The sequence below is a fragment of the Gopherus evgoodei genome, chromosome 21 (genome assembly GCF_007399415.2).
Source record: "Gopherus evgoodei ecotype Sinaloan lineage chromosome 21, rGopEvg1_v1.p, whole genome shotgun sequence".
Lineage (NCBI taxonomy): Eukaryota > Metazoa > Chordata > Testudines > Testudinidae > Gopherus > Gopherus evgoodei.
The window spans coordinates 6944954-6972933 of NC_044342.1; the positions used below are offsets into that span (position 1 = coordinate 6944954).

Consider the following 27980-nt stretch of genomic DNA (forward strand, 5'->3'; position numbering starts at 1 on the left):
CTACTGCTCCCCTAGCAGGGTCCTCTTAAGAGACCTGCTTCATCTCCTTGTTCCTCAGGCTGTAGATCAGCTGGTTGAGCAGGGGGGTCCCCACTGTGTAGAAGAGAGTCACCACCTTCCCACTGGCCCCCGAGGCTGCCGGGCTGACATAGTTGACCATGCCAGAGCCGTAGAACAGGCCCACAACAGCCAGGTGTGAGGAGCAGGTGGAGAAGGCCTTGTGCCGCCCAGCCCCAGCTGGCAGACTCAGCACAGCTCTGGTGACTAGCCCATAGGATGCCAGGATGAAGAGGATGGTGGCAAAGATTATGAGGGAGCTCAGGGCATAGCCGGAATGTTCAGCCTGGGGAGCTGGGGTGTAGGAGGCAGCCAGCAATGGGGCTGGGTCACAGACAAAATGATCCAGGGTGTTGGTGCCACAGAAGGAGAGTTGGGAGATGAGAGTGACAGGCACTATGACCCACAGGAAGCCGATAAGCCAGCAGGAGGAGACCAGCACCCAGCAGCTGTGTGGGGACATGAGAACGGGGTAGCACAGGGGGTGGCAGATGGCCAGGTACCTATCCAAGGCCATGGCAGCAAGGAAGAGGCACTTGGTAGCCCCCATGGACAAGAAGGAATAGAACTGCATAAAGCAGGCAGGGAAGGAGATGGAAAGGCCAGGGGACACCAGATCAGAGAGCATCTTTGGCACCGTGGTAGGAGATCTCCAGCCAGGAGAAGTTCCCCAGCAGGATGTACATGGGCAAGCGTTGGAGGCAGGAGTCCCGCAGCACGGTCCACACAATGCACAGGTTGCCTGCTAGTGTCCCAGTGTAGGCGGAGGAGAGAAGGGCACAGAGGAAAGTGCGGCTCTCCCAGTCTATGGAGGTGAAACCCAGCAGGATGAACTTGGTCACTGGGATAGTGTCGTTGGCTGGATGTATCAGGGGGCCCTGGAGATGAAAGGAAACAATCAAGAGGATTCACAGGTTCTACCCAGAATGCTGGGAGGGGAGAGGGGTCTAATGGTTACAGTAGTAGGATCTAGCACACACACAATCACAACCACTTTCTCTCTCTCTTTCCTGCATATCATATTTCAAATTTTGCCTGGGATCTGACACTGAGCTGGGTTTATTCTGCCTTTGGAAACCCTCTGCACTGGATAAAGATCCTGCACTGAGGTATTGAGCCAGCTGTTCTGCCTGACCAATGGACTCTTGCTCCTGCTTCCATAGCTTGATCAGCTCCTATGGACCTGGCTAGGCTCACAAACCCCATCTGTGATGGTCAAAACAGTGGATGATGCCACAGAAGCAGAATGAGCTGCTTTAATGTCCCCTCCTCCCTATTCTTCAAGACTAACAAGGAATTGACTGGGCTGGGGCTTCACATTTGGGCACCTAAATCCACTTGAGTGTCTGGTCCTAAATCCCTTTGGTAAATAGGATTGGAATCCTAAACCAGTAAAGCACCTTAGGCAAATGTACCCCAAACCTTCCCCCCGTCTAGCTAATGAGTGGCACAGAACTGATTCGAGAGGACCTTTAAAAATTCCTTGGACAGCTCCAAGGATGACATTAATCATGGATTGGCCCAAAAGGCTCTGCTGAAGGAAAATCTAGATCAAATATATAAAAATCTATATGAATGTATCAATATGATTAAACTCTACAAATTATTATTGTGCTTGAAATGAATGTATAGAGTCAAATGAGAATTATAGTATTTATGGTTTATATTAGTGTATATTTAAAAAAAATGTCTGTGCCCCAAGCATTTTACACATTATATTTTCCAAAATAGATTAAATTGGTAAATTAAGAGTTACAGTTTATATTAATTTTGAGACTCAGACTGTAAAATTAACAACAGCATGCTATATTAATTTGATTAAAATGAAAAGTATTCAAAATTTTGATTAAAAATAAATAACTACCTAAGATTTCAATTCGTATATTTAAAATAATTTTATACCAATATATGTTATCAATTTCTACTTCCCATTTAAATAACAAATGAATAATTATGTATATCATGAATTACCATTTTAACTAATATAATAAATTAAGAAGTAGATATTGTATTCATTTCTCATTAATAGTAAGTCCATATATTATTGTTTTCCAGATTCATTTCACACGTTAAATTAATATTTACATACTATGTTAATTTATAGATTTTTGATTGAAATCTTACATTAATAAGTATATATTGTGATGATTTCCATATTTATTAAACGTGTTGCATTAATAATTATATTGGATAAGAATTCCTATTATCATTAACATATTTAATAATGATATAGACTTATTTTCATTAAAATAGTAAATTAAGAATTATACATTACTTTTGTCTAGATTTGATTAAATATTATGTTAGTAAGTATATTTTGTACTACTTTCCAGATGTTATTAGAATTGTATTAATGATAAATGGTGTAGTAAGAGGAGACCCTGAGACATAAACATTGGTATCAGAGGCCCGGTATGAGGCCTGAGACCTGAACTAAAGTAATGGTCAAGACTTTGCTAACATAAAGCAAAGTTAAGCTGTGAGCCAGAGGCAGGCTCTGCTCACAGAAGCTGGCAAGGAAAGGGCTGATACTGCAAGAAGATACGTACCTAAAAGGTACTGAACACTAGAAATCAGAACATTCACATACTTGCACATTCCACACAGATAACAAGGAACAGGCTGATCCATCCCAATGACAGGGCCAAAAGGGTAATATGATGGATAGAGTTGTTTTGTTCTAACCAACATGTACAAGGTGAGAGGCGGCACTTACTACGTAGAGGGGTTGTACCTTGCTAAGTAGAGGGGTTGCACCTCAATACGTCAGGAGTGATGTGTAACTTGTTTGTAGCTGTGTATAAGAATGCATCCCTGGGGCGATGTCTTTGTCCGGCTGAGGGGGCAGTGGAAAGTCCCGCCACTGATTGAGCCGAGTCCATTGACCAGGGGCACATACTCGTAGTATGCCCTGAATTAGACTAAGAAGTCTACAGGGAACTATTATTGTGTCCAGTACGGCAATAAACCTGGCCGAAGTGCCTTCATACCTTACTAGACTCTGTGGTCATTGGGGGTTCTCTTCGGGTCTGCTGTGGCAGCTATCTTTGAAGAGCTGGGACAGCACACAGACGAAACACATGCACACAGCCGAGTGATACCAACACTGGAGAGAGCAGAGCACCACACTGGTAGCATCTGACAACACCTCTGACAAGAATTCCTATTATCATTAACATATTTAGTAATGATATATTCTTATTTTCATTAAAATAGTAAATTAAGAATTAAACATTACTTTTCTCTAGATTTGATTAAATATTACGTTAGTAAGTATATTTTGTACTATTTTCCAGATGTTATTAAAATTGTATTAATGATAAATGGTACTTCACAGATGGTACTTAAAATTGTATTAATGATAAATGGTACTATAAATGGTTATAATTTTAAGCTAATATGTATATAAATGTCTAGTTTTTATGAAAAAAACAAAAACTGAAAACTGCATACGTTTTTAGATTTGGTTAAAATATTACATTTATGGTTCTCATTTTTTTAACCTGCAGAACCGATTAAAATATTGAGTTAATAATTCTGTATAGGACAAATTTCCAGAATTTGTTGAAATATTGGGTTATGAACACTATATTATGCTAATTCCCAGGTTAAAGTCAAATATTAAAGTGGTAAATATGTATTTTATTAATTCGTAGATTAGATTGGTAAAATTAAAATAGATAAATGGGAAGTGTTAAATCAATAAATATATTTTTATGTATTTCCAAATTTGATGTAAAATATCCTGTGTCAATTCTGGGACCCGGAGAAACCCAGAGAAGTATCTGATCTGATTATCTTAGAGCAGAGAATATACAACAGATCAGAATATCACTGGAAGGAGGTTTACAAAGGAACTGTATTTTGTTTTTTTCTTACTACTTTAGGAAAGAAAGAGAAAAACAATCCATCCAAAATGTTTTAAAGCACTTTTCTATTTCTTTTAAACTGAGACATATCTGTCTATCTAACTGCCTATCTATTCTCACACTTACTTTTTTGTTTATCTAGTTGTCTGCCTATCAGTCTAAAATGAAAATCTGCTCTTTGCTGAAGAGCTATTGGCCAGTACAATAATGTTTACTGGATGCTATCAATAATTTTAAGCCTTAGCAATTCATATAACTTGAATTGGCTTTTAAACTGATGTAGTTACACTACTGTGTGGACACACCTTGGTCACAAAGAAGCTGATTTCAGTGTAGTTTAAACCTATTCTTAATTAATTTAAACTAAACCAGAATAATCAGGTTTCAACAGAATTAAGAACATCCACATCCCTTTTGGCATTCATTTAACTATATCAGTTTAAATTCACAGTGCAAATTACACTGGGTGAGGCTGAAATGGATGTGGTCTTCCCTGGTTTTCTTAGGATATTACAGGGAGGACTGGGAGATGTTTCCTGGAAGCACTAACACCTGCATTGAAGAGGTGAAGGGATTAGAACTGAAATTCGAGTACCTTTCTCCACCATGTCAATTAGTCATTGGAACTGAATGGGTGTTAGTGGAAAAAACAATGTCCCAGATCCCCAGCTAGTGTAAATCAGCAGAGCTCCATGGAAGAAGGATAGTCAGGTGTAGTGGTCAGTGTGGGTGAGGCTGAGAATCAGGACTAATGGGTTCTGTTCCCAGCTCTGATAGGGAACTGGTGCCAGAGGGATAAAACATTGGCAGTAGCATAGCTAGGGGGGAAGCAGGGCAGCAGCCGCTCCCCCACCAAGCACAAGTGGCACCTTTTTAATTTTACTCACCTGAGAATGAAAGAAAAAAAGGTGCCACCCACTGAGACACTTTTACTGACAGGGCAGCCCTCGGGGTCTGTGCTATGCAGGAGGCGGCACTGAAGCTTCATCACCAAAATGCTGCCGAAGACCAGTGGAGCGAGTGAAGGTCACGCTGCTGAGGTGCCACTGAAGACCCGGAGCGCTGCTCCGTCAGTAAAAGCACTGAAGCAGGTGGCGCCTTTGTTTTTCCGGTCCCCACTTCCCTCCACCTGGCTCCACCACTGAACATTAGGGCAGGAAGTCAGGAAGTTCTGGGCTCTGGGGGCAGCCAGAAGGGACCACCCAGTCACCTATTCCTTCCCCCCATATAGCACAGGCCACCGAGAGCACCTGAAATGAGAACACAGAATTAGCACCTTTAGGGCCTAGATTATTATTTGCTATAGGCAGAGCAGGTGGGACTAAGATGCACCAGTGCCTGAGACCTCAGCTGTGGCAGGGAAATGGTTAAATGAGACCCATCCAGATAGTGCTGGTGAGTGACCGCACCCACACGCTGCAAAGGAAGGCGACCCCCTGCCCCTTCCATGACAAAGTGACTGCTCATCTGAACTGAGGGAAAAATCCTTCCCCACCCCACATATGCTGATCAGTGAGAGCCCGGGCATGTGAGCAAGAATCAGCCAGCCAACCACTCGAGAGAGACAGACAATGCTCTGTGCCACTTCAGAGCCTGGCCCCGCCCCCAGGCCCCAATCTCCAGCTGTGGTCATTGCCAGGAGCTACAGAGGAAGGGGAGTAAAACAAAATAAAATAAACCCTCTCACAATATATTGGTCGGGGGGATCCCTTCCTGACACCTGCTGGTGGCCAGATGAAACCTTAAGCATGAGCTTTCGGAACACAGGACATTAACTGGAAGTGAGCCCATGGGCTGCTCAGCCCTGTCTCCACCATCACAAGCAGCTCCATCATGCAATCACACTCATACATTTCTCTACCTCTGTGTTGAAACGAACAAAGTTGTGTGCCCCCAAAACTCCTCTGTGGGGCTGCTGCCGAACCTCCTCCTTCAGATGGTTAGAAACCTTCTACTAATTGCTAGGCTGACTTTGTGCCTGGTCGGGTTAGTGGTTGGAGCTGTGAGGGGCAGATGGCAGAACAATGCAGCAGCCAGGGACAAATCAAAGCAAGAAGGAAGCTGGATGTGAGATCTCAGTAGCCTCTTCTTTCTGCCTCCTCTGTGAAGGGAGCTGAGTGAGAGAGGCCTGATATCTGCTCTCTGAGCCACTGGGTCCCTGGGACTTCGTCTCTGGGGTGTGTAGGAACTGCCAGATCTGGATTTGATCCCTGAACGATATGTGGACACCCAGAACAGTGCCAGGGAGATGTCCCTGCCTCTCATCCCCCAGCCTTCTGCCCTCCCACCCCACACACACAGCTCACCCTCTCAAACAAAACACGGTGGGTGTCAAGATAAGGCCACATTGAAAGCCTGCAGTGCCAGCCCCCTAGGCACTTGGCTAATCCCAGCCAGGGGTTGGCAGTACTCAGGCAGTGCTTTGTCTTCCAGGAGGTGCTGGGTTGTCTTGCTCTCTCCACCCACTACTCAGGCCCCATTCCCAGAAGCAGGGACACACACACACACACACACACACACCCCTCAGCGCCGGGTAAGCCATCCCAGTGTGGCATTGTTTTGTGATTTTGTGAAGAAGAGAGTGGCTGATGTCTGCTCTGTGAGCCACTGGCTCTCTGGGACTTGGTCTCTGGAGTGGGTGGGAGTAGCGAGATCTGGATTTGAACCCTGAATGATCTGTGGACACCCACAAGAGGGCCAGGGAGACCCCTCCTTCTTCCCCTCAGTGCCCCCTAGTCTTCTAACCCCACCCCCATCAAACACACACACAGAGCTCACCCCCTCAAACACAACAGGTAAGGTGTCAAGATGAGGCCACATTGAAAGCCACCACAGCAGCCCCTTGGACACATGGTAAATCCCAGCCAATGGTTGGCAATACTAAGGCAGTGCTGTGTTCTCTAAGAGGTGCTGGGATCCCTCTCTCTGTCCACCCATTGAACAAGGTCCATTCCCTGAAGCTAGGACACTCACCCCCCCACACATCAGTGCTGGGTTAGCCATCCCCATGTGGTGTCACTTTGTGGCTGCTCCCTCGCCTCAGAGCTTGCTCATTCTCAGTGCTGGGTGAGCTTTCCTCATGTGGTGCCACTGTGGAGTCATTACCCAGTTGCCCCACCCCAGAGCTGACTGCATTTGAGGTGTGCTATGCACATGGAGTCCACGGGCCAAGTTTAGACCTCATGTTGCTGGGGGATAATGTGTTTCTCTTTTACCAAGCCAGAGGAAGAGCAAAATCCTGTCTGGTTCCCATTGTGTGGGCCCCATACTCTGCTAGTACCTCATTAATCATTATCATTAATTAACTAGAATGTCACATACTTCCTTGCTTCTCTAGGCCAAGCTGTTCACCCAGCTGGGCCGGGTCCCCTCTATGGCCAGCTCCTGGCCCACTCTGGTCAGAACTCAATGGATGATGGTAAAGATTGGAAAACTGTAAAAGCTGGCCACTAAAATCAGGCCTTTCCAATTTTCACCAAACTAAACAGGGTAATCTCAGTGGGGCTGGCTGAAGTGGTTGAGAGGGACCTCGGAGTGAGAGGGGTCTCAATGGAGTGGGAGTAATAAGGGTTCCGATCTGAATGGAAGTGATGGGCCAAGCTTCGGGCGAGGGAAGATGGAGTTGGGGCCCACTTGACCAGTTTTATACCAGACAGTCTTCTTTTTGGCTGATTTGTTGCCCAACCTGCAGAAGCAGGGCAGCACTTCCTTTAACATGGCATCCACCATGCAGCATAATAAGGTCACATTGGTAGCGGGGAGCCCAACGCTGTTCCTGGAAGTGCAGGGATCTCTAGTATTCCGGGAATGTGTGTGTGACCACCCTAGTCCCGCCTCAAATGCTTTTCAGCAAACTCAGCAGTCACAGGATGCATGGAAAGGTGCTATCATGGGTCAGTAATTGGCTAAATGATAAGACACAAAGTATAGGAGTAAATGGTTAGTTTTCACAGTGGAGAAAAGTAAATAGCAGGGTCCTACAAGAAACTACACTAGGACCAGTATTGCTCAACATATTCTTAAATGATCTGTAAACAGGAGGCAAAATTTGTGAAAGTTACCAAATTACTCAAGATACTTCAATTTGAAGCTGACTGCGAAGAGTTACAAAGGGATCTCACAAACTGTGTGACTGGACAACCAAATTGTAGATAAAATTCAGTATTGATATGTGCAAAGTAATGCACACTGGAAAAACACAATTCCAACTATACATACAAAATGATGGGGACTAAATTAGCTGTTACCACTGTCATAAATGGATAGTTAAAGGTTAATGTCTCTTTTACCTGGAAAGGGTTAACAAACAGGGAACCAAACACCTGACCAGGGGACCAATCAGGAGACAAGATACTTTCAAATCTCGGTGCAGAGAAGCCTTTGTTTGTGTTTTTTGGGTTTTGCTTTGTTCTCTCTGGGCTCCAAGAGTGACCACACGTACCTACAGGCTCTCTAATCTTCTATTCCAATTTAGTAAGTAAAAAAGGTAGAAAGGCAGTTTAGTCTTTTTGATTATTTTTGCTTTATTTGCAAATGTGTATCTGGCTGGTAGGGGTCTAATGTGTATTTGGCTAAAAGTATTTTAAATTGTATTTCTGCTGGAGAAGGCTTTTTTCTCCAGTTTCTATAAGCTGACAGACCCTGTAATATTCCATCTTCAATTTACAGTGATTTTTTTTTATTAAAAGTTTTGCTTTTAAGACCTGTCTGATTTTTCCCCTTGTTGAGGCTCAAGGGAATTGAGTCTGTACTTAACAGGGAAGGAGAAGGGAGGGGCAGAGAAAGGGGGGGAAACCCACCTGATTTCTCTGTGTTGTGATTCAAGGAGTTTGAATCACGGTGATCTCCTAGTGTACCTAGGGTGGGAAAGATCTGGGAGGAAGAAAGGAGAAGAGGGAATCTCTTTGTTTAGATTCACGGAGCTTGAATCTGTATATCTCTCCAGGAGCCCAGGGAGGGAACACCTGGAGGGGAGGAGGGGGAAGGGAAATAGTTTATTCCCCTTTGTTGTGAGACTCAAGGAATTTGGGTCTTGGGGGTCCCCAGCGGAGGTTTTGGGGGAGACCAGAGTTCTAAGCCAGTAATTAAGCTTAGGGGAATTCATGCTAGTACCCATATTTTGGACGCTAAGGTTCAGAATTGGGAATTATACTATGACATGATGTGCAGAGTTGGGATAAGAATCCAAAAGCCAGTAAGATTATTATTTTTCTTTTTTCTCTGCTAGCTGGTTATAAGCAGAGAAAAGGGGGATTTTAAAAGCAAGTCTGCAGGTTTTTTTTCTTTCTCTCTTCTTTTTGAGTACACTGAAGGCAGAGAGATTAAGGTTTAACAAGAGTCGTTTGTTAAACAAAGCAGGCATAAGTGGTCAGCAACAGACACCAGCAGAACACATTTGCATACCAAAGGGTTTTCTTTTGTTTTAATTTAAATGCGAAAAATTAGGTAGAAGAAATTAAAAAAGGCACTGCTGCTAGGCAAACCCAAGGAGGCAACAAAGAAGCAGTAGTTCAGGCAGTGAACCAGCAGAGGGTGCCCCAACACCAAAAAAGCAGGAAACATGACTTCCAGGGCAAAACTGAATGCAGAGAAACAAATCAAAGATGCAGACCACAGGCGAGACATGGAAAAAAAACTACAAGAGATGGAGTTGAAAAAAGAGAAAGAGAGGCTGCCCACAGGAGAGAGCTGGAAATAAAAGAGAAAGAGTTGGAACTCCAGAGGGAGGCCCACCGGCAGGCCCTGGAATTAGCGCAGGCTAGGCAGCATGCTCCAGTCAACCCTAACAACCCTTCACCAGTTACTGTTCCACATCCCAAGAAATTTCCCATCTACAAGGCAGGTGATGACACTGAGGCCTTCTTGGAATATTTTGAAAGAGCCTGCCTTGGGTACAACATCTCTGAAGACTAGTACATGATAGAACTGAGGCCACAGCTTAGTGGACCTTTAGCAGAGGTGGTGGCTGAAATGCCTAAGGAGAACATGAAAGATTATAAACTTTTTCAAACCAAGACCAGATACAGAATGGGAATAACACCTGAGCATACTCGTCGGCGGTTCACAGCTCTAAAATGGAAACCAGATGTGTCATTCCCCCGACACGCCTACCACATTGCAAAGAATTATGAGGCCTGGATATCAGGGACAAAGATTAAAAGATTAACAATATGGATGAGCTGCACCTCCTGATACAAATGGAGCAGCTCTTAGATGGTGTTCCTGAGGAAACAGAGAGGTACATCCTAAATGGGAAACTCAAAATGGTAACCGAGGCAGGGGAGATTGGAGCCAAATGGATGGAAGTGGCAAAAAAGAAAAAAGCTACTGTCAAGGGGAACGAATACCCCAGGGGCACACTGACAATAAACCCTATAAATGAGGGCAACCCAAGACCCCACCTACAACCCGAGGGAAGCCACAGACACCCTATTCTCCTGCCTTACCAGTCTCCAGTAACCCACCTCGGCCCAGTGACCAGTCAGCTGGGCGATGCTTTAAATGTAATGAACTGGGACATATAAAGGCCAACTGCCCAAAGAACCCCAGCTGAGTGCAGTTCATTACACCACCCTCACACCAAAGATCCCCAGGCCAAGATGCCTCTCTAATACTCTTGGAGCGAAGGGAAATTTTGAGAGTGGGCGGATACGTAAATTTGTCAATGAACAGTCCAATGACTGGGACCTAGTGTTGCAACAATTGCTTTTTGCCTACAGGGCTGTACCACATCCCAGTTTAGGGTTTTCACCGTTTGAGCTTGTGTATGGCCACAAGGTTAAGGAGCTATTACAGTTGCTGAAGCAGCAATGGGAGGGATTTACGCAACCTACAAAACACCCTCCGACACTCTTTAGCCCTTGCTAAAGAAAACCTAAAGGATGCTCAAAAACAAAAAAAGGCCTGGTATGGTAAACATACTAGAGAGCATTCCTTCAAGGTAGGAGACCAGGTTATGGTCTTGAAGGCGCAACAGGCCCATAAGATGGAAGCATCATGGGAAGGGCCATTCACAGTCCAAGAGTGACTGGGAGCTGTTAACTACCTCATAGCATTTCCCAATTCCTCCCTAAAGCCCAGACTGTACCATGTTAATTTTCTCAAGCCCTTTTATTCCAGAGACTTACAGGTTTGTCAGTTTACAGCCCAGGGAGAAGATGACGCTGAGTGGCCTGAAGGTGTCTACTACGAAGGAAAAAGTGACAGTGGCATGGACGAGGTGAACCTCTCCACAACCCTGGAACATCTGCAGCGGCGACAAATCAAGGAGCTGTGCACTAGCTTCATCCCATTGTTCTCAGCCACCACAGGACGGACAGAACAGGCATACCACTCCATTGACACAGATAATGCTCACCCAATTAGAACCCCACCCTACCGGTTGTCTCCTCATGCCCAAACTGCTATACAACAGGAGATCCAAAACATGCTACAGATGGGTATAATCCGCTCATCTACCAGTGCAGGGGCATCTCCAGTGGTTCTGGTACCCAAACCAGATGGGGAAATACGCTTTTGCATGGACTGCCATAAGTTAAATGTGGTAACTCGTCCAAACAACTATCCAACGCCACGCACCAAAGAGCTATTGGAAAAGTTGGGACGTGCCCAATTCATATCTACAATAGACTTAACCAAGGGGTACTGGCAAGTACCACTAGATGAACCTGCCAAGGAAAGGTCAGCATTCATCACTCATGCGGGGGTGTATGAATTTAATGTACTTCCTTTTGGGCTGCGAAATGCACCCACCACCTTCCAAAGGCTGGTAGATGGCCTACTAGCAGGATTGCGAGAATATGCAGTTGCCTACCTCGATGATGTGGCCATTTTTTCTGACTTCTGGCCCGAACTCCTAGAACACCTGGAAAAAGTCTTTGAGCGCATCAGGCAGGCAGGACTAACTGTTAAGGCCAAAAAGTGTCAAAAAGGCCAAAACAGAGTGACTTACCTGGGACACCAGGTGGGTCGAGGAACCATAAACTCCCTACAGGTCAAGGTGGATGCTATCCAAAAGTGACCTGTCCCAAAGTCAAAGAAACAGGTCCAATCCTTCTTAGGTTTGGCCGGGTATTATAGGCGATTTGTACCACACTACAGCCAAATCGCTGCCCCACTGACCGACCTGACCAAAAAGACCCAGCCAAATGCAGTTAAGTGCACTGATGAGTGTTAAAAGGCCTTTACCCAACTTAAGGCAACACTCATGTCTGACCCTGTGCTCAGGGCCCCGGACTTTGACAGGCCATTCCTAGTAACCATGGATGCATCTGAGCATGGTATAGGAGCAGTTCTCATGCAGGAAGCAACAGATCACAACTTCCATCCTGTCGTGTTTCTCGTGAGAGGGAAAGTCAGTGAAAAGGAATGCTGCGTCATTGTGTACGCCTTGGAAAAGCTACACCAATACGTTTGGGGACGGTGGTTCCAGCTATAAACCAACCATGCTGCACTAAAGTAGCTTCATACTGCCAAGGGAAACAACAAAAAAACTGCTTCAATGCAGTTTAGCTCTCTAAGATTTTGATTTTAAAATTCAACACATTTCAGGAGCTTCTAACAAAGTAGCTAATGCATTCTCTCGTGAAAGTTTCCCAGAATCCATTGGTTAAAATTTGTCCTTAAAATGTAGAAAGTCTTGTAGTTTACATACTTAGTAGTATATGTAAAGGTGCATGTGTTGTACTAATCTGTTTATTCTAAAGTTCTAGGAAGAAATCACCGCCAGTGAGGTTCCCCACTGTTTGCGATTTGGGGGGCGTGTCATAAACAGATAGTTAAGGGTTAATGTCTCTTTTAACCTGTAAAGGGTTAACAAACAGGGAACCAAACACGTGACCAGGGGACCAATCAGGAGACAAGATACTTTTGAATCTCGGTGGAGGGATGCCTTTGTTTGTGTTTTTTGGGTTTTGCTTTGTTCTCTCTGGGCTCTGAGAGTGACCACACGTACCTACAGGCTCTCTAATCTTCTATTCCAATTTATTAAGTTAAAAAGATAGAAAGGCGGTTTAGTCTTTTTGATTATTTTTGCTTTATTTGCAAATGTGTATCTGGCTGGTAGGGGTCTAATGTGTATTTGGCTAAAAGTATTTTAAATTGTATTTCTGCTGGAGGAGGCTTTTTTCTCCAGTTTCTATAAGCTGACAGACCCTGTAATATTTCATCTTCAATTTACAATTATTTTTTTTTATTAAAAGTTTTGCTTTTAAGACCTGTCTGATTTTTCCCCTTGTTGAGGCTCAAGGGAATTGAGTCTGTACTTAACAGGGAAGGAGAAGGGAGGGGCAGAGAAAGGGGGAGGAACCCACCTGATTTCTCTGTGTTGTGATTCAAGGAGTTTGAATCACGGTGATCTCCTAGTGTACCCAGGGTGGGAAAGATCTGGGAGGAAGAAAGGGGAAGGGGGAATCCCTTTGTTTAGATTCACGGAGCTTGAATCTGTATATCTCTCCAGGAGCCCAGGGAGGGAACACCTGGAGGGGAGGAGGGGGAAGGGAAATGGTTTATTCCCCTTTGTTGTGAGACTCAAGGAATTTGGGTCTTGGGGGTCCCCAGGGAAGGTTTTGAGGGAGACCAGAGTTTATTAGGCACTCTACTCTAAGTCCTGATTGGTGGCAGCACTACAGGATCTAAGCTGGTAATTAAGCTTAGGGGAATTCATGCTAGTACCCATATTTTGGAAGCTAAGGTTCAGAATTGGGATTTATACTATGACAACCACTTAAAAAAGAAGTGGAAGATTGGATAAATGACCAGGGAGGAGTATAAAAATATTGCTCAGGCATGCAGGAGTGAAATCAGGAAGGCCAAATCACACTTGGAGTTGCAGCTAGCAAGAGATGTTAAGAGTAACAAGATGAGTTTCTTCAGGTATGTTAGTAACAAGAAGAAAGTCAAGGAAACTGTGAGCCCCTTACTGAATGAGGGAGGCAACCTAGTGGCAGAGGATGTGGAAAAAGCTAATGTACTCAACGATTTTTTTGCCTCTATCTTCACAAACAAGGTCAGCTCCCAGACTACTGCACTGAGCAGCACATTATGGGGGAGAAGGTGACCAGGCATCTATGGAGAAAGAAGCAGTTCAGGACTATTTAGAAAAACTGGACGAGCACAAATCCATGGGGCCAGATGCGCTGCATCCAAGTGTGCTAAAGGGGTTGGCGGATGTGATTGCAGAGCCATTGTCCCTTATCTTTGAAAACTCATGGCGAACGGGGGAGGTCTCACATGACAGGAAAAAGGCTAATGGAGTGCCCATCTTTAAAAAAAAGGGAAGAAGGAGGATCCAGGGAACTACAAGCCAGTCAGCCTCACCTCAGTCCATGGAAAAATCATGGAGCAGGTCCTCAAGAAATCAGTTCTGAAGCACTTGGAGGAGAGGAACGTGATCAGGAACAATCAGCACGGATTCAGCAAGGGCAAGTCATGCCTGACTAACCTACGTGCCTTAATGAAGAGATAACTGGGTCTGTGGATGAGGGGAAAGCAATGGATGTGTTTTTCCTTGATTTAGCAAAGCTTTTGATGGGTCTCCCACAGTATTCTTGCCAGCAAGTTAAAGAATTATGGGCTGGATGAATGGACTACAAGGTGGATAGAAAGCTGGCTAGATCATCGGTCTCAACAGGTAGTGATCAACAGCTCCATGTCTAGTTGGCAGCCAGTTTCAAGCAGAGCGCCCCAAGGGTTGTTCCTGGGACCAGTCTTGTTCAATATCTTCATTAACGATCTGGTTGATGGGATGCATCGCACTCTCACCAAGTTTTCAGATGACACTAAACTTGGTGGAGTGTAGATATGCTGGAGGGTAGGGATAGGATACAGAGGGACCTAGACAAATTAAAGAATTGGGCCAAAAGAAACCTGATGAGGTTCAACAAGGACAAGTGCAGAGTCCTGCACTTAGGACAGAAGAATCCCATTTACTGTTACAGACTAGAGACTGAATGGCTAGGAAGCAGTTCTGCAGAAAAGGATCTACGGGTTACAGTGGACGAGAAGCTGGATATGAGTCAACATTGTGCCCTTGTTGCCAAGAAGGCTAACGGCATATTGGGCTGTATAATTAGGGACATTGCCAGCAGATCGAGGGATGTGATCATTCCCCTCTATTCGACATTGGTGAGGCCTCATCTGTAGTACTGTGTCCAGTTTTGGACCCCACACTACAAGAAGGATGTGGATAAATTGGAAAGAGTCCTCTGGAGGGCAACAAAAAATGATTAGGGGGTTGGAGCACATGACTTATGAGGAGAAGCTAAGGGAACTGGGCTTGTTTAGTCTGCAGAAGAGAAAAATGAGGGGGGATTTGATAGCTGCTTTCAACTACCTGAAAGGGGGCTCAAAGAGGATGGAACTAGACTGTTCTCAGTGGTAGGAGATGACAGAACAAGAAGTAATGGCCTCAAATTGCAGTGGGAGATGGTTAGGTTGAAAATTAGGAAAAACTTTTTCACTAGGAAGGTGGTGAAGCACTGCAATGGGTTACCTAGGGAGGTGGTGGAATCTCCTTCCTTGAAGGTTTTTAAGGTCAGGCTTGACGAAGCCTTAGCTTGGATGATTTAGTTGAGGATTGGTCCTGCTTTGAGCAGGGGGTTGGACTAGATGACTTCCTGAGGTCCCTTCCAACCCTGATATCCTGTGATTCTGTGATTCTGTGAATAGTCCTCTGAAAACATCTGCTCAATCTGCAGCCAGAGTCAAAATATCTAGCAGAATGTTATGAATCATAGGAAAAGGGATAGATACTAAAACAGTAAATATCATAATTCCAACATATAACTTCCTTGTACGCCTACAACTTGAATACTGCAGACAGTTCTAGTTATTCCATCCAAAAATATGTATATTAGAATTGGAAAAGGTGCAGACACAATAAAATGATAAAAGGGATTGAACAGCTTCCATATGAGGAGAGAAAAGAGATGAGTAAGGAGTGCTAGGCTAGCAGTCTATAAAATCATGAATGACATAGAGAAAATGAATAGGAAAGTGTTATTTATCTCTTCACATAAAGCAAGAACTAGGTTAATTGGTTAATTAATTAATTGGTTAATTAATTAATTAATAGGCAGCAGGTTAAAAAACAAACAAACAAAAAGAAGTACTTCACACAATGCACAGTCAGCCTATGGAACTCATTGCCAGGGGATGTTGTGAAGGCTAAAAATATAACTAGCTCAAGCAAAGACTTAAATAAGTTCATGGAGGACAGTTCCATGACTGGTCATTAGCCAAGATCACCGGCGTCACAATCCCATGCTCTGGGTGTCCCTAAACCTCTGGTGCTAGATGCTATGATGGAACAACAAAGGATGAATCACTGAATAATTGCCAGGTTCTGTTCATTCCCTTTGAAGCATCTGGCCACTGGTGGGAGACAGGACACTGAGCTATATGGATCTTTGGTCTGACCTGGTATGGACATTCTTACATTATGTTCTTATGTTCACTCTCCTGAACTCAGACGTCTAATGTAGGTAAGGAACTTCTTGCAGAAAACGAAAGGGTTTGTCATCTTGCCCAATCGCCCAGTGTTTTAAACAGTCGCCAACCACACTCAACACCCCAATTTAAACCTCCCCCCAGCCTCATTCAGAGCAACAACTTGAATCCAGGTCACCCACCTGCTAGGTGACTGTCCTAACCAACTTAGTCTATAGGGCATATTGAGATATGTTTCTTTCAGTTTCTACTCTGGAAGCTATTCTATGCTATATAAAATATTTAAGTATTTTACTTAAATGTTATGCCAGAAGAAGAGACAGAATGACTGTATAGTCTAGGGGCTAGTGCACAATTCTGAAAGCTAAGCAGGGATTTTAAGTATCTAAATATTGGATTCAGGCATCGAAAGTAGATCTGAGCTCCTAACCGCCTTTGTTGATCTAACCCTTAGACTTTTGTAAGGTATTGGCTTAGTACCACATGATTTTCTGATACAAATTTAGCACAGCACATATTAATCAGATTAAGAACTAGTGAACAGACTGATTTTTTTAAAAAGTCCTTCTCGCATAAACAAAGAGCAACAATACCCGAAGTCCGAAGGTGCAAACCATTTGATGTTTATTGGGGTGAACTTCCAGGAAGCTTAAATTCAAGTTCCTTTTCCTTATTTTTCGAATCCCAACTTACTTCCTGTTTGCCCCTAATTTATGTAGTAATATTTCCAGCTATGCCTTAAACAATCATTCTACTAAAATTTACCTAACCAATCCTTACGTATTGTAACATGACTAGCTAACCAATTATATCCCACCACCTTAATTAGTTTACACCTAGCAAAATTAATTATACAGCAGACAGAAACAATCACAGAACCAGATAAAGACCATGCAAATAGACATACAAAACAATACAGAAGTAAGGATTTCACAACTACATCTATACAGACATAAGAGTTCTCCAGCTGTCTATTGATAAGTGAGTTCTTGCCAGACAGGATGCGATCAAGCTAAGTTTCCTTTTACATCTTCTAGGCTCTTCCCTTTTTCTGGAGGTGATAGATCAAATCACTTTCCTAACAGTCCCAGATTGCCTTATTTTAATATGACTAGTTTGGAATGTGAGGACTTGACCATACATTTCCAAATTTATGGCTGCTAAAGAACCAGGCCTCAGACTGTCACAGTAAGAGAAGGCCACTACACAGACAGTGATTTTTTATTCTTTCTTTTATACCTCTATAACTAGCCAAGTGACAAGAATACACGTAAAGTCTTCAAGTATAGGCCTTTGCAGACAGGCCTGAATATCTATATCCTAACGGAGGACTCATCACCTAACAGAGGTATTTCTAGAGAGGTTCTGCGGTACCGATGCCATTCAACATTTTCATCAATGATCTGAAGTAGATATATAGCTTCCGACATAACTTGCAGATGACCAAAGACTAGAGAACTGATACAGGATGATGAGGACAGGGTGGTGACATAGAGTGATCTGGATTGCTTGGGAAGTGGGGCATATTCAAACAAAATGTGTTTTAACACAACCAAATGCAATATGATTCAGTGAGGAATGAAGGTGCTAAAGAGCTCTTTGATCTAGAGAAGAAAGGCAGAACAACCACCAATGGCTGGAAGCTCAAGCCAGACAAATGCAAATTAGACACAATTTTTTTTTCATTCACCACTGGAAGAAGCTACCAAGGGAAGTGGTGAGTTCTTCATCTCTTGATGCCTTCAAATCCAGACTGGATGCCTTCCTAGAAGATGCTATGGTGGATGGGAGCCCTTGAATCTCCACCAGAAGATGGTATGGGATCCTTCCCTTCTCTAGCACTCAATCAAGTCCTTCCCCTGCTCCGGGCATACTAGAGTCTCTCCAAACAAAAACAGGTTCTATCCTCCCTTCCCAAGGATAGGGAAAATCAAAACAAAGAAAGGAAATAGAGAGCTTGGTCTTTTGTTCACCTCTTCCAGACCCAGCTTTTCTGTAGGTTTTTTAGTGTCCTGATCAGGATTAGAGTCCACCCTTAGATCTCCCCACTTTTTGTAACCCTCATTCTATATCATGTTCAGGCAGTTTTGGGGCAGCAGGTGCCACAACTCTCTCTCTCTCTCTCTCTCTCTTTGCTGATCTACCCCTGTACCCTGCTGTCTCCAAGGCACAGCCATCTTCCCCCAGTTGCCATCCCTTTCTGTGGCAGGCTTTCTCTTTTTAATCATCCTCCCTCCAGCCTGAGCCTAGGACAGCTTGCTAACTTCCTCCGGAATAGGGTGAAGTTGGGCTCCCTCACGCTTCTTTAGCCAAACTCAAGTCACTGGGTCAGTACAGGGCTACCTGGGTGAAATTTAATGGCCTGTGATATACAGGAGGTCAGACTAGATGATCTAATTGTTCTTTTTGGCCTTTAATTTTGTGAAATCTATGAATCCAGCTTCCTCCACACCTGTTTCTAACTCCTCATACACTACTCTCCTCCCAGATTTGGGGATATAGCCCAGGAATCTGGATTCATGGACTTCTCTTGCTAAAACCCCACTCCACTCCTGGAGCCAGGAGAAAATATCAGGAGCCTTCACTCCTAATCTCTTATCTTTGCAAACTCATGGTGATCAGGGGAAATCCCGGACAATTGGAAAAAGGCAAATATAGTGTCCAATTTTTTTTTAAAAAGGAAAGAAGGAGAATCCAGGGATCTACAGATCAGTCAGCCTCATCTCAGTCCCTGGAAAAATCATGAAGCAGGTCCTAAAGGAATCAATTTTGAAGCAATTGCAGGAGAAGAAGGTGATCAGAAAGAGTCAACATGGATTCACCAAGGGCAATTCATGCCTGACCAACATGATTACCTTCTATGATGAGATAACTGGCTTTGTGGATATGGGAAAAGCCATGGAAGTGATATACCTTAACTTTAGCGAAGCTTTTGATATGGTCTCCCAAAGTATTCTTGCCAACAAGTTAAAGAAGTATAGATTGCATGAATGGACTATAAAGTAAACAGAAAGCTGACTACATCGTTGGGCTCAACAGGTAGTGATCAGTGGCTCGATGTCTAGTTGACAGCTGGTATCAAGCAAGAGTGCCGCAGGGGCTGGTTTAATTCAATATCTTCATTAATAATCTGGATGATGGATGAACTGCATCCTCAGCAAGTTTGTGAATGACACTAAACTGGAGGGAGAGGTAGATATTCTGGAGTGTAGGAATAGGGTCCAGAGTGATCTAGACAAATTGGAGGCTTGAGCCAAAAGAAATCTGATAAGGCTCAACAAAGACAAGTGAAATCTTGCACATAGGATGGAAGAATATCATGCACAGCTGCAGGCTGGGATGGACTGGATAAATGGCAGTTCTGCAGAAAAGGACTTGGAAATTACAGTGAATGAGAAACTGGATATGAGTCAAAAGTGTGGCCTTGTTGCCAAGAAGCCTAAGGGCATATTGGGCTGCATGATTAGGAGCATTGCCAGCAGATAGAGGGAAGTGATCATTTCCTTGTATTCAGCACTATTGATGCCACATCTGGAACACTGCATCCAGTTTTGGTCCCCCTACTACAGAAGGGATGTGGACAAATTGGAGACACCAGTGGAGGGCAACAAAAATGATTAGGGGGCTGAGGCACATGACTTATGAGGAGAGGCTGAAGGAACTGGCATTATTTAGTCTGCAGAAGAGAAAAGTGAGAGGGGATTTGATAGCATCCTTCAACTACCTGAAGGGGGTTTCAAAGAGAATGGAGACAGGGCTGGCTCCAGGCAGCAGCGAAGGAAGCAGGTTCCTGGGGCGGCCAATAGAAAGGCTCAGTAGCGTATCCGTTGTTGGGGAGGCACATTCAGATCGGCAATGGCAGCACTTCAGCGGCAGCTCAATCGGCCCGCATCAGAGCGGCGACAATTCAGTGGCAGGTCCTTCACTCTCTTTCTTCCTCTTTTACAGCAGTTCGGCGGCAGCTCGATTGAGTTCTTCTTTTTTTTTTTTTCTTTGCTGCTTGGGGCGGAAGAAAAGCTGGAGCCGGCACTGGATGGAGATAGGCTGTTCTCAGTGTTGGCAGATGTTAGAACAAGAAACAATGGTCTCAAGTTGGAGTGGGGGCAGGTCTAGGATGGATATTAGGAAAAACGTTATAACTAAGAGGGTGGAATGGTTTACCTAGAGAGGTGAGGGTATCTCCATCTTTAGATTTTTTCAAGTCCTGGCTTGAGAAAACCCTGGCTGGGATGATTTAGTTGGGATTGGTCCTGTTTTGTGCAGGGGATTGGACCTCCTGAGGTGTCTTCCAACCCTAATCTTTTATGATTCTATATTTCCATCTATACAGTTTTTAAACAAACACCTAAGTGACATAGCAATCTAAACTCAAGAGTCCTGGGATTTTTTGTGACTCAAAAGCCAATCAAATGTCCAAATTTTCCCTGAGTCTCACATACTTTCCAGCAACTCAAAGCTCAGCCAACTCCACACATGTGGAAAACACTTGCAATATGTAAATCCCAAATCTGAAAACTTCATATATTTCTCAATAATCTCCCTTGGAAGCAAAATGCCAGGTGCCTAATGCCCAAATCCCCAATGTAGAATTTTTATTGGTCTTGTCTAGTGAAACTCGAGGGATTTCAGAGCTGTTTCATCTTATACCAGTGTTAGTGGAAAGGTCAGAAATAATATAATGAGATTTCTGGGGCTGATACTTCTTTGAACCTAGATGTGTTTTCTTCACCATGAGAGAGGTGAACAACTCTGAGATGTGACTTCCCAGTGGCATTCTTCATTGCTTAAAGTCAGCTGGCCCTGAGATCACAGACATGGCAGAGTGAAGGGTTGAGAATTTAGACATAAACTATGGAAAATGTTAACTGCAATACCAAGAATTTGAAACTGTTCTATGACAATTCTGTTTTGTGACAAGTTTCAAAGTTTCAAAATTTGTTTTTCTTCTGCAATGGAACAAAACCACAACACTTGGAACATTTTCATGAAATGGAATTGGCTGAACTTTCTGGTATTGGAGTAAAAAGGTCAGGTTTTCAGTTTCTTCTATCTATCTATCTATCTATCTATCTATCTATCTATCCTCAAAAGCGATCTGAGAGCCCTGGAACTCAGAAGTCTTCCCATCAGAAACCTAATTGAATCAATCCATCTCTGGCAAGCATCTCCACTTCACTGAAACAGCAGCATATTTTGATGAAAATACATTTATTTAGAAGTTCTGACCAGCTTCTATGCATTTGTGTTATGGAGAGGGGAGAAATGCTCAGATAAGGATATAATATTTTGAGTAGGGTTTAACGCTTATGACCTGATTTCCAAAGGTACTTGGACACTTATACTTACAGATAGGTACCTAGTGGCATTTTCAAAATAATGTAGGTGTCTAACACCCATTGAAATCAATAGGAGTTGGGCATCTCAGTGCCTTTGAAAATCCCAATAGGTATCTATCTGCATCTTTAGGCACTCAAAGACATTTAAAAATTTGACCGTTGATGCTTCCAGAGCATTTCTATGTATAGCATTCTTACAAAATATAAATTACCTAACCCATACATCTCCCCATAAATTCGTAGAGCCCATAGATTCCAAGTCCAGAAGGGATCATAGTGGTCATTTAGCCTGACCTCTTGTACAACACAGGTCAGAGAATGTCCTCAAAATAATTCCAGTGATAGAGAATCCACCATGACCTTGGGTAAATTGTTCCAGTACTTAATTGTGCTCACTTTGAAAAATATGTGTCTTATTTCCAGTCTGAGTGTGTCTAGCTTCAACGTCTAGCCATTGGCTCATGATATCTGTTAGACTGAAGAGTGCAGAAAAAAATCTGGCCATTTAGATCTGGCTTCTGCAAATCATATTTTAGCTTTGGAGCTGGCCGAGGAACCTAAGTGCAGTTTCATTAAAATTTCAGAGATTTCAAACTTTATTTGTTGCAATTTTTAATCATACATTTTAAAATATTGATGAAAACATTCTCAGACACTAGGATTCAGCCTGGGGGTATTAGCAATGTGCTTAGGCACAGGGATGGCTATAAATGGACAGAAACAAGGAGGTTTCCTCTCCAGGTCAGACTCACCGTTACTTGGCTGAGATTTTCAAAGCCAGCTCAAGGAGGTGAACTTCAACCCCCATTCATTTTACAGGGAATTTAGCATCCCAGTCCCCTAGAGAGCCATGAAAATCTCAGCCTTTGTATTTGTAATCATATATTTAAAGTATTTCTAGCAGCCCAATGGCTGCAGTACATGAGCATCTCAAGATATTTCAAGTAGTTATATTAATGCAATCCAATGAGGTAAGGAAGTAGCATTATCCCCACTGGGATGGGAAACTGAGGCACAGAGAGGCTAAGGGTCAGGCTTCCAAAGGTGGTCAGACCTCAGAAATGTAGACAGGTGCCCAGTGGGATTTTCAGAAGTGCTCAGCTGCCTTAAGAAGCCAGAACACCTTTAAAAATATGCTGTAAGTGACTCGTGTCAGGGAGTGTGTGACAGCACAGGGGATGAAACCTGCATCTCTGCAGTGGCAGGCTGCTATCCTAAGGACTCAATCATCCTTCCTTATCTGCTGAGTGGATAGGGATGATGCTAACTGACCCAGCACATTGTGGGCCCTTAGCAACATTCCTGATGTCTTGCTCAGTGCTCTGGGTCAAGCTAATTTCCATGCAGTGGCATGGACACCAATGGAAATGTCCCCTCTTGCAGTAGCCAGTGGGCCAGGCACAACTTCCACTGGCTAGTGACAGGTGCTGTTTGGAGGGACAGTGTTCAACAGGGAAATGGGGCAGAGTAACACAATACCAGGCCAGTCAAACACAGGATGCAAATGGAGAAGCAAGGAACTGAATGCTGGTTTGCCAAGTCCCAGCCTAGTGCTCTAACCATTGAGCCACCCTTCCCCACTAAGTAGAAGACTTTAACCAAAGCAATGAAATATCTGCTGCTTTGGGGCAGGGATGGTTCCCGTGGGGGGATGGGAATGGGAATTTGCTTCCCAGATCTGTGCAATGGCTGCAGACCATAAACTCACCAAGACCAGTGGAGTCAGGGGATAGAAGCTGATAATAAGAATCCTCCATGTAATGTCGGCCTGCATAGAGAGTCACACCCTTTCCCTCTCTACATTCTTCAGCAGGAGATGTGGAGCCCAGTTGCCTCCACCTGGCTGTGCTTGTTTGCCAGCATTTGTTTGACATGGGACAATTGTGCAAATACACATATGCATATGCATCCTCAGTTACTGAAATGTTTTGTGCCTCTTAGGAATTAGGGTCAGATTTTTAAAGATATTTAGACACCCAAAGATGCACATAGGATTCTAGTGGAGAATTCATAAGTGCCTGACTCCCATAGCTTTCAGTGTTTGGGTGCAGAGGTGCTTTTGAAACCCCACTAAGTGCCGGTCTGCATCATTTGGAACCTAAATATCTTTACAGATCTGGCTCCTATTGACTAAGATTTATGCTCCCTGGTGGATTTCAATATTCAGGTGCTTGTACTGAGAATTGGGTGCCTGACTCCTCTAAACATCTTTGGAAATCGTAGTCTGGAAGCCCAATATACCTCAGCCTAAGGGTACATTGTTCCAAGCTATCTTCATGATTTAAAAGCCCAGATCCCATCTCCTAACATTAGCCACCCAAGCTCAGACCCAGGAGAGTCAGATGGGCTTGAGATCCTGCACTGCAACATCCACACTGATAATGTTAATATGCCAGCTTGCTCCAAGCTGCAGTGCAGATATATCCTTAGGAACCTAATTCTCATTAAAGGTTCATGGTCTACATGGCTTGTTCTCAGCACTGCTGGGTTTAGCCCTGGATTTTCAAAGGAGTGGGTATCTGACACCCTTAGGCTGCTTTGAAAAACTAGGCAATATGTGTCAAACCTTAGCACTATTTCATGGAGTTGGGTCTGGGATCAGTCCCTGGCTCTAAGTCTCTTCCATCAGATAAAAAGTGGGATTTTAAAAAATTCAAAAGTATTTATGCACCTAAAGATGCCGATAGGGCCTTAGCGGGATTTTCAAAAATGCCTAAACTTCCATTGATTTCAACAAGAATTAGATGTCTAACATGCTTAGGTGTTTCTGAAGGTTCCGCTAGGCACCTATCTGCTTTTTTCGATGCCTAAGTACTTTTTAAAACTTGACCATTAGCTACTTTTCAAAATGCATGTAAATACCTTTGTGAATCCCACTCTGGGTCCCTAAAACACAAAGATTGTGTTGTATATTAGACATCTAGGCTCTTTTGAAAATCCCACAAGGCACCTAAATAACTTTAACAATCTGGCTCTTCAGTAAGTCCCAGCATTATTTCCTCTGGAAAGGGAGAAGAAAGTCATTGACAGATGGAAGTCATGGTGGATAACGGGGCATAGAGCTTCAGGGAAATTCAGTGTTAAGACTGAACTTAAAAAGAAACCTAATATTTGAAAGAATGGAAATGCTCACAGTCACTTCACAGTGATGGGGGAAAGAAGGGAATTCCCTAAAGGAAAAAATGACAACAAGAAACAAAAAGTTTGCCAAGCTGGAGTTAAGATTGACAGTTGTTACCAGTAATTGAAGAATAGTAATATAAAAAAGCAAGTGAACATATTTTTCAGAAGTTGTTGCTGGATCAAAAATTTCCAAACATTTCGAGGAGGTGGTGCCTTTGTTATAAGCAGAAGCTTAGTGGTTCGTAGACTTACCTGTGAGGTGGGACAACTGGATTTGATTTCCTTTTTTGCCTAATACAGAGAAAGGGTTTGAATTTAGGTCTTATGTAAGAGAGGAGCATACCCTGAGTTTTGGGATATTGGGGTCTGGGGTTTACTCAATCTCCACTCTTAAAGCTTTTCTATTTTGTGTAAATACTTAAAAGATAGACTGGAGCAAGGATTTTATTTTGAGAATCCCCATGACTACCTTAACCACCAGGCTATAGAATCATTCTCACCAACTTTCTGCCAAAAATACTAAGAATCACTATGAATTGCCAATATGAAAGACAATGGGCCTGGGACGCTACAGCCCAGTAGTTCATACACTCATCTAGCATGTGAGCCACCACAAATAAGGGGACCTAGGTACCTAATTAACCATCTACCCTTTTCCACTGCAATTACACTGCTATTTTGTGTGTGTGTGTGTGTGTGCTTTCCCAATCAGAAAGGGAATTCCTAAGCAAAATAATGCACAAAACAAAAACTTTGTTAAGGTTGTGAGTGGTTACCAGTAACTTAACAGCAAGAACTTCAAGGAGTTCATCATTCTTATAAATGGCCTCCCTGCAGGTATAGTTCAAGGACCCTAAATGGAGCAGGAGAATCTCCCCCGCCCTATGACAGAATTTATTTTGGGAGGCATCTCTCAGAGCAGTGAACTCTAGAACTTCCTCTTTCTGGTCTTCTCCCAATCTATGGGACTACATGCCAAGATAACTGCCCCCAAGATGCCATTGGACCTCCTGTACCAGCACAAAACCATCTCATTCAATGGGTGTCTGACCCAGATGTTCTTCTTCCACTTCATTGGCGGCACTGTGATCTTCCCAGTAGTGATGGCAGCTGATTAGTATGTGGCCGTCTATAAGCCATTGCACTACCTGTCTATCATGAACAGAAGTATGTGCATGGGGCTGGTGGCAGGAGCATGGCTGGGTGGCTTTGTCCATTCCATTGTCGAGCTTGCTCTGATCATCCAACTGTCCTTCTGTGGACCCAAAACACTAGACAGTTTCTAATGCAATGTCCCCCAAGTCATCAAACTAGTCTGCACAGGCCCTGTGACTTCGTCTATGACTAGCCTTTCCAGAAATTCACAGTGGACAAGGCAGTGTCTGTGCTGTACACAGTGGTCACACCAAGACTGAACCCAATGATCTTCACCCTGAGGAACACTGAGTTGAAAAACACCATCAAAAGGTTAATGGGAAGGTTCCTGTGCTCAAGGAGGAACGCAAACTTCTAACAGATTTATGCTGGAGGTCGCTGTGTGTTTTGCTTTTCTAAATACTTCCAAGCTTTCTTAGGTACCTAGATGATCAAATTTTCATGGGATTTAGGCATGTTTAATCCCTTAGGCAGCTTTGAGATTCTAAACCTTCAATCTGAAATTATATTTATTTAATTTCAAGAGAAGATCCACATGAAAGAACCTAATTATAGTCTTTATGACAGGGCTGGGCAAACTTTTTGGTCCAAGTGCCGCATTGGGGATTTGAAACAGTGTGGAGGGCTGGGTAGGGAAACCTGTGCCTTCCCAAGCAGTCTGGCCCACACCCCCTCTGACTTCTCTCTCCCTGATTGCTCCACTCAGAACCCCCCACATCCAACCCACTCTGATCCTTGTTTCCTGACTATGAGGGAGGGGGAACAGCGGAGGAGGGGCTGGGGGCTAGCCTCTCCAGCTCAGAGCTCAAGGGCCACGCAGGACGATCTCGAAGGCCAGATGTGGCCTGCAGGCCATAGTTTGCCCACCTCTGCTCTGTGAGATAGAATTGTTGAACAAGATTTTCATTCATTCAATTTTATGTATGTATACAGCCTCCATAACAGAGTATCTGAGCACTGCACAACCCTAAGTCCTCACAACACCCTGCTGTAATAGACAAATGTCATTGTCCCTCTTATACAGAAAGGGAACTGAGGAAGAAAGAGACTAAATGATTTGCCCAAAGTTACAGAAGAAGTCCCTGGAGGATGAAGGGAACCAATGCAGAACTTGACACTGCCAATTTAGTTCCTGTTAGGATATAGATATTCAGGCCTGTCTGTAAAGGCATATATTTTAAGAATTTGGGCTTATTTTTATTACTTAGCTAGTTAAGGGGTATAAAAGAAAGGATCAAAATCACAGTCCACCTGTGTATGGGCCTTCACTCATTAGGATAGTATGAGACCTGGTTCTTAGGCTAAGGCCTTTGACTAAGCAGCAGAAGCAGCCATAAGTTGGAAAGGTACGGTCACATCCTCACAGTTGAAACTAGTCACATTGAAATAAGGTGTTATTGGGCTGTAAGGAATACACTCCTTTCCTGAAAATCACCACCAGATAAAGAGAGCTAAAGGTTGAGGGGATAGTTCAGTGGTTTGAATATTTGCCTACTAACTGCACAGTTGTGAGCTCAATCCTTGAAAGGATCACTTAGGGGACTGGGGTAAAAATGTGCCTGGGGTTTTCTCTTGCTTTGAGATGAGGGTTGGACTATATGAATCCACCTCCCAGAATCTACAGGAAAGTTTGAGACAATAGCTCTGAGAAGGGAAACTGCTTTGGGTTTGACTGATATAGCTACATCTGCCTGAATGTGCAGAGACCCTGAACCAGTCACAAAGATAAATACATAAGGTTGAGGGGAAGGCTACTGCTCTAGGTTGCTCTCAACATTGGTGGAAAGATGGGACAATTTGGGGAGATAGAACCCAGTTTTTTACAAATACGGCATCATTTCTCCCCACTCTCTCTGGGGGTGCCTCTAAGGTGGCCCTCCACAAGCCAGAGTAGGTCATTCCTCTGGCTGTGTTTCTCATACCGGGCATATCCCAGTCTCTGATCTCTCACCATCACTGTCATTTTACCTTGGGGCCCCAGACCTAGTGTCTA

At 43.7% G+C, this 27980-nt stretch overlaps 1 pseudogene; it reads right to left on the reverse strand.

Annotated features, from left to right (window-relative positions):
- LOC115637837 lies at positions 1–27950 on the reverse strand (annotated as a pseudogene).
- Positions 27951–27980: the final 30 nt, after the last annotated feature.